At 35.1% G+C, this 13,471-nt stretch overlaps 1 protein-coding gene across 1 annotated transcript in view; it reads left to right on the forward strand.

The window, feature by feature from the left end:
* The window catches only part of LOC120421681 (uncharacterized), a 213,003-nt gene that overhangs the window by 11,231 nt on the left and 188,301 nt on the right, over positions 1–13,471 (forward strand). The gene's annotated exons all lie outside the window — the stretch shown is intronic.

The following is a 13,471-nucleotide window of genomic DNA, read 5'->3' on the forward strand; positions in this document are numbered from 1 at the left end:
TTCTGACTCATGCCTCCGAGATCTAGAAACTATTATCTTTTCACGATTTTGGGGACCCTCCCCCCTGCACCCACTCTGTGTGGAATTTTTCCAAACAAAGTTTCAACAATTGGTATGGAGCGTTTTTTGCCAGAACATTAAATTGTGATAAAGTAGGTAACATAAAACCGGCATAAAATCAAATGTGCAATCCCAAAATTGGACTGGGGGATCCCTGGCTGTTTTTTGTTTTTTAACTTTGCCGTGTTAAGATTTTCTAAAAAAAATCGAGTTTCGATAAAATTCACAAAGATAAACAATTGTTATAAAAATAACTCTGTGCCGTTCCAATCAATTCGACCGGGATGCATTGGAAAAGTGGTAAGTAAAGCATTAACCCTCTAACGCCCAAATTTTTTTCTGAATGTTTTATTTTTTCCTTGGGTCATTTGGAGCAACTTTTGTTCGACGAAAAACTTTACTTATCTTTTTTATGTTTTTCTTAGGCTGGTACAAATTGTATTAAGCATGTTTTGGTTAATTTAAAAATCTTTAAATTTTGTTGAAAATTTTCGATGTTTAGTATCGCAAAAAGTTTATTCCGCTTTTTTTTTTTGTTTTCTTCAAAGCTTACTGAAAACCAATGATTGCAAAACAACTGTACTAGTTCAAAATGCATGTTAAAACACTTTTTTCTTTCAATTGTGGAGACCATGGTTTGTTATTCTTTTTTTATATTTTTTATTTAAAAAAAATGTTAAAACCTGAACTGGGATTTTTTAGCCTGATTTTTTCAATTTTGAAGTGAAATGTATAAAAAAAATAAAAGCTGAAGGAATGATTGCACAAAAATTTGTAAAATAAAATTCATAGACTTTTACGATTTTGTTTTTGGAAGCAGCATTATTATGTTAATATATAATTTCATAATTTTCTTCAAAGTTCAATATAATTTTTAATATTAGAAATGATTAAAAGTGTCAGATATTTCTTAGTATGCATTTACACTGTTTTGAGACTATTGTTTGTAATTTTATTTTTTTATTTTAAAAAATCTTAAAACCTAAACTGGGTTTTTTTAGCATAATTTTCACAATTTTGAAGTGAAATTTATAAAAAAAAGCTGAAAGAATGATTACAGGTGCCCAAAAATGTGTAAAATTAAATTTATAGAATATTATGATTTTTTTTAGCAGCATTATTATGTTAATTTCTAATTTCTGAATTTTCTTCAAAGTTCAATATGATATTCAATATTCAAAACTTACGTCCAAAACATTAAAGATCTGGCAACCCTGTCTCGAGATATGTCCGCATAAGTGATATTTATGTACTTTTTTATTCCGGATCTAAAAAATAGATTAAATTTGTGTACAGCCATTGTTGGTAATGAGTGAGGAAGGCTCCAACCATATAGATGGATTAAGTTAGTTTTTTTTTAAATGAAATACTCATATTTTCACAAATTACCGTTTTATAAAGTACTCTTATTTTCATAATTTGCAATATCAGTATCAAACGAACTGAAATTTTGCATACGGGTAATTCTCTACCAACTCACACGAAATCGGGAAAAGTTGCCCCGACCCCTCTTCGATTTGCGTGAAACTTTGTCCTAAGGGGTAACTTTTGTCCCTGATCACGAATCTGAGGTCCGTTTTTTGATATCTCGTGACGGAGGGGCGGTACGACCCCTTCAAGTTTTGAACATGCGCAAAAAGAGGTGTTTTTCAATAATTTGCAGCCTGAAACGGTGATGAGATAGAAATTTGGTGTCAAAGGGACTTTTATGTAAAATTAGACGCCCGATTTGATGGCGTACTCAGAATTCCGAAAAAACGTATTTTTCATCGAAAAAACACTAAAAGAGTTTTAAAAATTCTCCCATTTTCCGTTACTCGACTGTAAAATTTTTTGGAACGTGCCATTTAATGGGAAATTTAATGTACTTTTCGAATCTACATTGAACCAGAAGGGTCATTTTCTCATTTAGAACAAAATTTTTCATTTTAAAATTTCGTGTTTTTTCTAACTTTGCAGGGCAATTTTTTAGAGTGTAACAATGTTGTACAAAGTTGTAGATCAGACAATTACAAACATTTTGATATATAGACATAAGGGGTTTGCTTATAAACATCACGAGTTATCGCGATTTTATGAAAAAAAGTTTTGAAAATGTTGGTCGTCGTTGATCATGGCCGTTCATGGTCACCCGCGACAGACACGGACGACGAAACAAAGAGAAACGCAAAAAGTAACTGTCGAAATTTTTTTTTGCCTTGCTTTACTTTGGAATCCCACAAAAATTTAAAATATTTATGATCAAACCCAGACATGCTTAATATAATTTTAACGCAGCAAAATGCATTTCAAATTGTTTTCAGTCTGTTAGACTTTTATTTCCTTTAAAATTTTAAAGTTTAAAAAAATATTGTCCCCTGATTTTTCAGACTGATTTTGAAGAGGTGGGGGGGGGGGGCGTGGCTTTGAAAAATATTTGCAACGGCCTTATTATAAAATTTTAGTATTTTCGAAAAATTACGTTTTTTGTGAAAATTAGAGCATTTAATTCCGAAAATACTAAAAAATCAGTTTTGGAAAAATACGGGATTTACTGTCACGGAATTTCCCGGGATAGATGGACTACTGAGGTCTAATTAGATGACACTGAGAAAAACATAGCATTAAAGCTTTAAGAGCTATATCTCAGCACCTAACAGTTCGACCAACAAAGTCAAAATTAAAAAAAAAATAAAAATTATCGCAGTTTTTCAAAAAATACTTTTTTTAAGGTTGCTTTTACTTCATAAAGTATTTTTGATAGACTGCATATACTTTATAGAGTGTTAAATTTCGCGTCGATTAAACTCGAAATTTTGGTACCCAAATAAGCATGTGTAATCAATTTCGAACTATCTTTAACTGAGGTGAATCGAGACTACAGTCAACAGCTCTAAAAGAAATTGATGCACATTTTTTTAAGTTCGTAATCTTCTCTTATCAAACCACCTTAATAATTTGAAATATTGATTAAAAAATAAAATAACGGACTCGATTCCTCCTTGATTCGTTGATTCTCATAATGAATATTTTTTTTAAATAAAAAACAAAAATGATATTCTCTCATGGTTATTAATGTTTCATAAGACATTATTGAACAGGAAACATATATGCCAATTTCAATGGATAGCTTTCAAAATTGGCAGTTAACTGGCACTAAATAAACCGCTAAACCAATCATCGCATTTAGCATAATATCCCATCTTATCCCATCATTTGCATCATAAACACCTCACCATGTCATCATTTGCAATTACCCCCTATTAGTTATGAGCTGACCCAAATACTCATCCACACGTAATTTATTCCGCTGTCATATCCGCCGCACGATTCAAACCTTCCCCCTGGGGCATATTAGCATGATCCGGTCCTAGTGCTGTAATGATGCAAAAACATAACTTCATTAGCAATCGGTCAACCCAACTGTTGAAGACAACAACAGCTCACCACACGTAGGACCTACTTTTCGTCAGCCATCATCGTCGTCGACTGACCGACATGGGGCTCGCATCAATGCTGGACGAAGAGAAAGGTTCGTCGCTAGTGCACTCGCTGAAGTCACTTTGTTGTGTTCTTTTGGGTTGACGCTTCAGATTCCGTAGCAGATTTGACAGAGTTAAAAAGGGTTCAACTTATCTTTTTCTTATTTTCATTCTGCAACGTTCAACAAGTCATCTCTTACAAAAAATCACAGAATAAAAAAAAAAACAGTCCGAGATCCAATAAGTTGGCCCAATTTTTGCACATTCACTGGGCCACTGAACCCCACGACTTTAAGTGGAGCAACAATTTCGGATGACTTTTCAATGACTTCAAGCTCACCTCTCTCTCTCCTTTCATCTGCTCCGTCAGTGGTCTCCGCCTCAATCGCTTTGTGGAGGGTGGTAATTGAATTACAAAACGTTACCTTGCACTTGAGACGGCTCTCAAAATGAGTCCAAAGCGCCGAAATGGATTGAATTTTTCGCGAATCAGACAAAAAAAAGTGCTGTGTTGTTGTGAAAAAGTACCACCAGCACAAAAAATTGCAACCCCCCTTAAATGTACGCAGCGTGTGATGTGCGCGGGAAGAAAGCGAGAAGAGATTGATGCTTTGGGTAAGCGAAAAATAAAACATGTTTAAAGACTACATTCACACCGGCCTGATGCGGGCCAGCAGGGGTGTTTTAAGGGAGTGTGATTTGTGACATTTCTGGCTAAAAGACATATTGAAGTTTGAAAATTAGAAAAACAATAATATGAATTTTAAAAGAAATTTTCATGAAAAAAAAGTAAAAAAATACAAAAATCTTTGATTGAAGATCTTAGATTAAAAATGTAATTAAAATATTTCGTAACTACCTAAATGTAGTGGATGAAAAGCAAGAATATTATTATTAAAAATATAAATTTGAAAAAAACGCTTCGAACGCCCATGCTCCACACTGCCCAAAGTGGTCATTTTCATCAACCTGCTGGCTCACGCTGGCCCCAGCCTGAAAGCCTCTTCATCATCTTGATCGTCATCACCTCACCGACTTGAAGAAATGGCAATAAAAAGAAAGACGCCATGGAGCCATGCCGGGGCCAAACCGTGACCTGACAATGAAACTAAAAGTGTAGCCAGGAAGATGACCATTGTGGAGAAATGGAGGAAGCCCACGTGGGTAGACAATTTGGGACGAAAGTCTTTCTTCGCGATGAGGTTGCCACCACCGGGTGATGATTAATTGCTTTATTTATAGGGACGGTGGCGGAGATAAACTGGGGAGATAAACAAATCTGTCTTAATTTGAGAGCCAGGCTGGGGAAGGAAATTACGACGGGCTTCTCGAAGAATGATGAGTTGATGTTGTTTTTTGAGAGGAGGTAACTGTTGAAAGTGGAATAAATTAAGTATACTGACCGAGGCGAATTGGTACCCGGTTGGAAAAGGAGGGTGAGATACGTTTGGACCTGTTTTGACTGGGTCAAGTTATTTTTAAAGGTGACGAGGTGTTATTTTGTTTACGAAGTGATTATGGCTTATCAGATTTATTGATTGATTGGTTTAACAAAACCATAACTTTTGTAATTTTGCAGAGAACTTAACAACTTACTCTTTTCCCTTGTTTATATTTACTGAGTTCACTTAGTATTACACAGCGTATTTTCTGAGCAACCTTAAGGATAAAAAATAGTCATCGCTACTGTCGAATGTGTCTTATAGGAAATTTTCTCAGCTTTCCAATGCTTCTAAGAGCGAAATGTTTCATCGGGAAATTTCTGAGATATCTATTTTTTAAGTTTTTTGTTCTAAATCCCTTTATTATGTATTGGAAACTTTTTAATATCAGTTCAGGAAACTTGTCAAATGATGTTTTTTTATGTGTCATTTACTCATCAAAATGTGTAAAATAGGATAAGAAACAACTTTGTAGAAGGTTGCAAAACGCTAAACATTTTTAAAATTAAATTTAACCGAGTTTTTGAATATATGGGATTTATTCAGAAATAATAATCATAAAACCGTATCAAAATATATTTGTTACAAGAATTATTAGATTATTAATGATTTTTGTGTACAAATATCACCCGTCTGCTCGGATTTAGCTTGAATTTTGAGATTGAGATTGATAAGGGTATTACTAGATTTTATGAAAAAATATTATGTTTCTTTAACCAAACATTAACTAGTTGCAACTGGATACAAAACATGTTTTATACTCGAAATTGAACTAAAAATTACTGTGGCGAGCTTCAGGAGAAACACTTTTCATGAGTTTTAAACGATTTTACAATATAATTTAAATAATTTCATAATTCTTATTTTGTACGGAATGATCAAGGAATCAGCAATATTATAGAAGTCTTATCCTATCTTTTTTAAAACGTTTTACAAATACTTTGATTTTGTTTAAATAGTTTGGAATGGAAGCTTCTATCTGATTTTTCTGTTAAATAATATTTTATTTCTGTGTAAACCAAAAAAATGTATGTGACGGTGTTTTCAACATTCAGAGTTAAAACACACGAATTTTACTCCTACATTTAAATGCATTTTCAACAGCAAAACTTTTTTTTCGTTATTTCATACAAATTTCATACTCATGAGATTATGACTTTTGAAGCATGGAACAGTAATTTGTAGTACATTTTCGATTTTAAATTATCTTTTGGATCCATGTTCCCGGTTCATGTTTGCTTGCATAAATATCATATTTATTCATGAAAATCCAATAATAAACTTAAAAATCTCGAGCCTTCAAAAAACCAATTGTATCAGCTCAATCAGAGCAGACACGTGATATTTTTACCCAAAAATTATGTAGTTATCTTTTAATTCTTGTAAAAAATATTTTTTAATACGGTATTATGATTTTCATTTCAGAATAAATCCCATATATTTAAAAACATGGTTAAACTTAATTCTAAAAATGTTTAGCGATTTGCAACCTTCTACAAAGTTGTTTCTTGCCTTATTTTGCACATTTTTATGAGTAAATGACACATAAAAAACATCATTTGACAAGTTTCCAGAATAGTTATTCTAAAGTTCACAATAAATAATAAAGGAATTTAGAACAAAAAACTTAAAAAATAGATATCTCAGAAATTTCTCTTCGATTTGCGTTAAACTTTGGCCTTAGGGATAATTTTGGTACGACCCCTTTCATTTTCGAGTATTCAAAAAAAGAAGTGTTTTTAAATAATTTGTAGCCTGAAATGGTGATGTGGTGTGTGTATTTCGATCCGGGCGGTTTCGGGATGTTTGACAGTTGCGTTGGAGAATTTGAACGGTGTGCGCCGCGGTCTTCACGCAGGATTTTCGTTGCCGTTTCCGTCTTTGTTGTCCCCCCGATTGTGCGTGTATTTCGATCCGGGCGGTTTCGCATATTCGCATTTTAGTTGGTTTTATCTTTCCACAGCCAGCTGTCTAAGATTGAATCATTTATGCTAAACTCAACACCAAATAACCGGGAATAGTCTCATCCGCATTCTCCGACTGATTGCCTTGAGAATGCATAATACATCACACCATTAAACAAAATTTATTGATTATTGGGTCGCATCATCATCCTCTATGTTGAATCCTGGCCATTACCCTTACCCACTAACAAAATCCCAAGTAGAAGTAGTTTTCCGGCACACGCGGGGGTGTGGATATCGTATAGAACCCACCCTTGGTAGCAGCCTGTGCTAACTAACATTCCCGTCCCATTCCCTCGAGATCTACAAACTGACATGGTGGGCGCCGTTGGTGGCCAACGACTGTTTCCTATTCGCACCGGCTCTAGTTTTGATGATCGTTATGTTTTATCTTATCAGCGCATTCATGCATGCTGTTGATAAGGGAAACATCATTTGATCGTTGAAGCGTGTGACCGGTTGTGCTGATGGGATATTATGGTCCTGTTCAGCAACGGAGAAGGACAACCATGGGTGGTCTCTCATGCTCATGCTCATGCTCATGCTCAATTTGTAGCCTGAAATGGTGATGATTTGGAAATTTGGTGTCAAAGAAACTTTTATTTAAAATTGGAAGCTTGAATTGATGGCGCACTCAAAATTCCAAAAATACGTATTTTTCATCGAAAAAGAGAATACAAAAATAGTTTAAAACATCTGCCATTTTGCAATACTTAACTGTTAAAAAAATTAGGACATGTCATTTTATAGAAAATTTAATGTTCAAAACTGCAATAACCCAGAAGAGTCATTTTCTCATTAAGAACAACATGTTGTGTTTTTTATAACTTAGCTGGATTATGTTCACAGTGTAACTATGTTAAACAAAGTTGTAGAGCAGACAATTATCAAAATTTAGATTTGTAAACATCAACACAAATCACGAATCACAAATCCGCATAAATAATTTCAAGATTGTTCAGGTGTAAACCGAAAACGTGATCAAAAATTAAAGTGGACCATCAAGTTTCAAAATACCCAAATTTCCTTATTTTTTTACGTTGTAATGTTTCATAAATTATAAATTCAAAAATAAGCTAATTTTGTGGTTTTTTTTTATCAAAAGTTTTTCACGTTTCTTGAACCGAAGAAGCACAAACATAATAAACACTATCAGATTGTTCTAAATCTCGATTTTTGGCCAAAATTATTTATTAATTACAAATTGATTCCGACCTTGTTCTTGCATGGTCATGTTGCTCGATTGGAACCTAGATTTGACAGTTCAATTGAGAGTGGCGCCATAACATTTCGCCTCTCCATGTATAGGTTCTCTATCCCTTACCGGTCTAGTCTACCTGAGCTGCCCAATGTAGCGTATCGCATTACATCGCACTACCTCCCCCGAAGAAGATGCAACAGCCCGTCAAGAAAAACAAAACCATTAACAGGTGCCGCCACTGAGGATCCCCGAGGTACAATCTACTCAATGTTAGCTAGTTACGGCTAGTACTGCAGGTGTGGTCCACGACTGCACTTTTGATGCGAATCTTTCGCAAAACGGAAGTCTAAAGATCGCTCACGATTCAGGGAAAATTATCGATAATTGATGGTTCTGTTATAATGTATCACATCACGAGGAACTGACCAACTTTAGTTCAGACTACGTGGTGTGGTCTAGACATGTTTCCTTGAGAGTTGCGAAATGCTGCACCGTAAAGTGAGAAGAGATATTATCTCTTGTTGAAAGTGGGAGTTTTTTCTTTCCACCTACGATCGGTAACAGTTCTAAAAGCAGCAATATTTCGTTCGAGATTGCACAAGTGCTATAACCTGATAGCAAACACATATCAATTTCGCGCCGCACCTTTCAGCAGCGTTGTACAACAGGTAGTTGCCAAGTTTCCGAAAAAAAAGGCACAACAAATTTCGCCAGTTTTAATGATAGGTTGCCGCCATTAGGTTCGCCACTAATTTGCTGTTTTTATCCAGCCGGGAGGGAAGTGGGAAACTTTCACTGCCCCCAGATAAAAGTGATGTCTGCACCCTAACAAAGCTCTCTACACTCAGATATGGGAGATGCAAAAAATATGTTAATAGAACGAACATTATCGCACCCGTGCCTTTTCAAGTGATCGATAGTGAGTGGCCACTTTGAAGCTTTAAGCCCAGCTAAAGTGCTTGTCTAGCCACTGGCAGCGAATGGTCCTCGAAGGTTTTTGTTGCCTTTTCCTCGGTGAGATAAGCCATTATCGGAAATCTACGATTGGGCATGGAAGCTGCTGCTGGAGGGCGCTTGGCGCGTGAACTTTTACCAAGCACGTGTTGCGCAAGCCGACTGTCGGAAGCCAACTTTTAAGTTTGACAAGTTACATGGACATTTTAGGAGTGGCTTTGCTTCATTGTTTTTAGCTTTTTAAGCTGAAAATATATGACACTTATAATAAGTTATTTCATGCCCCAAGAGGAACATTATGTCATAATCCACCAATGTTTTAAAGATTCACACTTCCCGGGCAGACGGTAATAACAAAATTCATGCCATTTCAATAACAAATGTTGTTAAAATAACAGAAAGTGTTATGGAATCTTCTTGAAAAATCAATTTTTGCATAAGGGTTTAATAACAGTTTATGTTATCATAACAAAAATTGTTATTGGTCTGATATTGGGTGAAAGCCAAAAGAACTTTGGAATAACATTTTTTGTTATGGAAGCATACCTCCAACTGTTATTGGGATGATCGGATTAGTTGTTAAAATAACAAAAAATAATAACAAAGATTTGTTCGAAGAACAACTAAAAGTGGTATTAGTCTGTTATTACAATAACAATCCAATAACAAAAAAATCATAACGACGAATAACGAATCTTGTTATAAATAACATAAAATGTTATTGGACTAGTATTTCCAAATATCAAAAAATGTTATTCCCAAGTTATTTCCGTCTGCTCGGGTTAACCTTATCTACTCAATAACACAAAAAGAACAGTCCATTAACTGCTCAAAACAAATCCAAAAAACGACCGCCGTAGATTCGCTACACCCAATCCGCGGGTCATTCACACTAGCAGCGTAAATAGATTCTCTTTGGTCAATAAAAGCTCGCACATCAAATCCGAAGGTCCGTTCGTATGCGCGTCATGGACGTAGGTAATCTCACACTCTGGTCAAATTATCGCCAAACTCTCCATTGTGCGCAAAAAGGTTTTACGGATAGTTACGGACTTGCTCCTATGCTTTGGGGCAGCTGGTCAACGCACTTTGAGGAGGTTTTTTTTTCTCTCGGAGCCGCAGGAAATTGTTCATGCATTGGTATTGGATTGACTACAATCTAGTTGGGGGCACAGGAAGGCTGCTGCCTTCCGGGCGATACGCTACCAGTCAAGATTGAGACCTCGCAGATTGACGGTTGCACGTTGCACTTCAGGGGAATTCTCTGTGACACAACTGTTGAGGAAAAATATATATTAAATCGGCGAATGTTATATTTTAATTTAACAATTAAATTTACCATTCTTAAAATTATCCTTCGATGCATTATTATCATATTTTCGCACTCTTCGGCAAAGTTGTTTCCTGGAACACGAACTGTAAGCTAGTGAGGTTTTTGAAAAAAACGCAAACATCGTTAAGAGGTTGAAAACTGGCAAAACCCAAAACGCACCGATTTTACGGGTTAAATCCCATTTAAACTTCAAAGTCAAAGCGCCAGATCCTGTCGCAAGCAATCAAGCTCATATGTGGGATTCGGGTTCAGTACAACTAGAGCAGGGGTGCCGAAAGTTTTTGGATGACGAGCCAAATTTGAAGCTCACATCAGCTTTCGGGCCAAATATAGAAAAAAAGTATATTCAAAAAATGAAATAACACAGTAAAAAATAGTGTAAATTTGGAAGGTGTAATTCTGGAAGGCTGAATATTACCTCTTTTATGATGTAGTTTTACCTCAATTTAGACTGAAAAAGTGGTATTACACCAGAAGAGTGGTAAAATTACACATTTTCAGGGGTAAAATTACACATTTTTTCTGACATAAAAGATGTACCCTTCCCAGGTGTAATATTTTTTTTGTAAACAAACGAAATGTAAACAATAACAAACACGTTTTGTTTGGCTGACCATTCTGTGCATTGTCCCGAAGTTTGGTTGAAGTTGGTTGCTGGAGTCCCGAGTTATAATTACAAATGTTTACGGTAGTCTCAATTGTACGTGCGTCAAACGCGTTCTGACTTGAAATCCCTTTGGCCAATTGTCGCACTTACATCAATTTTCAGGGAGTGACAAGATAGCACGACAAGATTGAAACTTCTTTCATATGAAAAGTGACAAACATTTTCGGAGCTTTTTTGGTTTTCATTGAATATCTCAGGATTGAAATCGAATTTTGGGGATCTGTGAAGGTCAAAAGGTGAGGCATTGTGAGCTGCACAAAATGGCGTTCTTAACTCAATTTGGCCCATAATGCACGTACGACAAGTTAGCACGACGGCGACGAAATGCTCATCAGCAATATAGATAGATTTTTAGTATTGTTGATAAATCCCGCACAGGCCAATTGGATTGATTAATTTGATTAATTTCCCGATCAATGATAAATTGATGATTCGGATAATGATGATAAGGAACGCAATTTGTAGGTCTTAGATAAGCTGTTTAGAGTACAGGTAAAAAAATCATGGTAATATTGTATCTGAGAAGGGGTACATCTTTTATGTAATTTTACCTCTGAAAATTCGTAATTTTACCACTTTCTTGTGTAATGTCACTTTTTCAGTCTTAATTGAGCTAAATTTATATCATAAAAGGGGTAATATTCAACTTTCCACAATAACACCTTTCCAATTTACACAATTTTTACTGATTTGTTTTATAATAAAAACGTGGTTTCACTTGTGGGCACACCCTTTTTTAATATATTTATTTGAAATCGACTCCAGCCTATCAAAAAAAGTAGTTAATGTGAAATGCATCTAAGACATAGATCTCAGATTTCATATTTACAAATAATTGATTAAATCAGATGAGGTACCCAGACTTCAAAACGTTCACGAATTTGAAAACATGACGTAATATATTTTCAAGAAAACATTTTAATGTTCCCGAAACGATAATTTTAAGCATTATTAAATAAATCACTTTCACGTGATACTCTTTTATGTATATTTTTTTAAATCAGATCATGAAGAAAATCCTATTTTGAACCTAAATTCTGACTCCTCAACAAGCTTCAAAACAAAATTCTTAAAAAAGAATATCTTCATCCAATATTATTAAGATTTGCCTATTCCAGCTTCATTAAAAAACAATGTCGAAGCTCCGCTTAAAGTAAAGTAGAGTAAAGAGCGATGAGCACTTGAGCTCATAAAAATGAGCAGGAGCAAACGTGAGCCAGCCCGCGCAGCGCTCCTCTCACGAATGAGCGAAAAATGCTCGCTCATGAGCGCTCAAAATCGCAACACGGAATAGGACTTTAGAAGTGAAAATGAAATATAGCGACCAAAAAATATGAAAAAAAAAAATAAAATATTGATCGAAATTGTAATTTAATTAAAAACAATTAAATTTAAAAAAAAATAAAAAGAAATCGTCCGTCTCCTAAACCTTTTTTTCCGCCGGCAAATTGTGGAGATGGGAGCGGCCGACAATATGGATGGCTTTGATGGTGCTATCTGTCCTTGTAGAATTGGTCTTAATTCCCTTTACTGCTCATGATCGCATAAATGTCCCATATGCATCATCATCGCGTTTGAGTTATTGATGCAGTTTGTTTCAAAATCGATTGCTCTTTCAGAAAAGCCAATAACATCCAATACAGTTTATTTTCGCGAAAATTTAACACGTAGCCTTAATTGTGGAACGACCTTGCCTTGCGATTTTCTCAGCTTGATGTTTTTGCATATGCGACATTTATGCGAACATGGGCAGTTAAATCCCTTTAACATGACGAAATCCAGTCTGCAAATCGATAAGATCCACGTTAAGGTTAAGAATATTGGACTTTTTTTTGAAAACCTCACCCAGCTGAATATTGTTCCTTGACCTATTTTAGGACTCTGGGCCAAATATGAGCAAAATCGGTCATCATTTGCCCATTGATACTCGGAGGTAATGTTTGTATGTAAAAAATCGAAAAAATGTATGGAAAACCCAAGTTTTTTACGGTTTGGTCTGCACGGTGCTACTTCCAGCCAAATATTCCCAAACGTGAGATTCTTATTGAAAATGTTATGCTATACAACTTTGTAGGACATACCAAAGCTGTAAAACTCGATCCTGAAAAGTTATAAACGATTTAAAAAGTCATTTTTGTATGAAAAACTTTTTTTTCGCCAACTTCAGGTTCGGGTATCAATAGGTTAATCTCATCCAATTTCTCTCAAAATTTACACATATGTTTAAAATAACCCAAAAACTGTTTTGCGCTTGTGGAGCAGGGGGTCATTTTTACTGGGCACCCTAATCCACATATCTATACGAATGCGAATGAGATCGGAATGTCGTCTATTGTTTTAGAATTAATGTTTTCAAATACGAAACTGTTTTCCTAAATTGAATTATAAC

Source organism: Culex pipiens, chromosome 2 (assembly GCF_016801865.2).
Source record: "Culex pipiens pallens isolate TS chromosome 2, TS_CPP_V2, whole genome shotgun sequence".
NCBI lineage: Eukaryota > Metazoa > Arthropoda > Insecta > Diptera > Culicidae > Culex > Culex pipiens.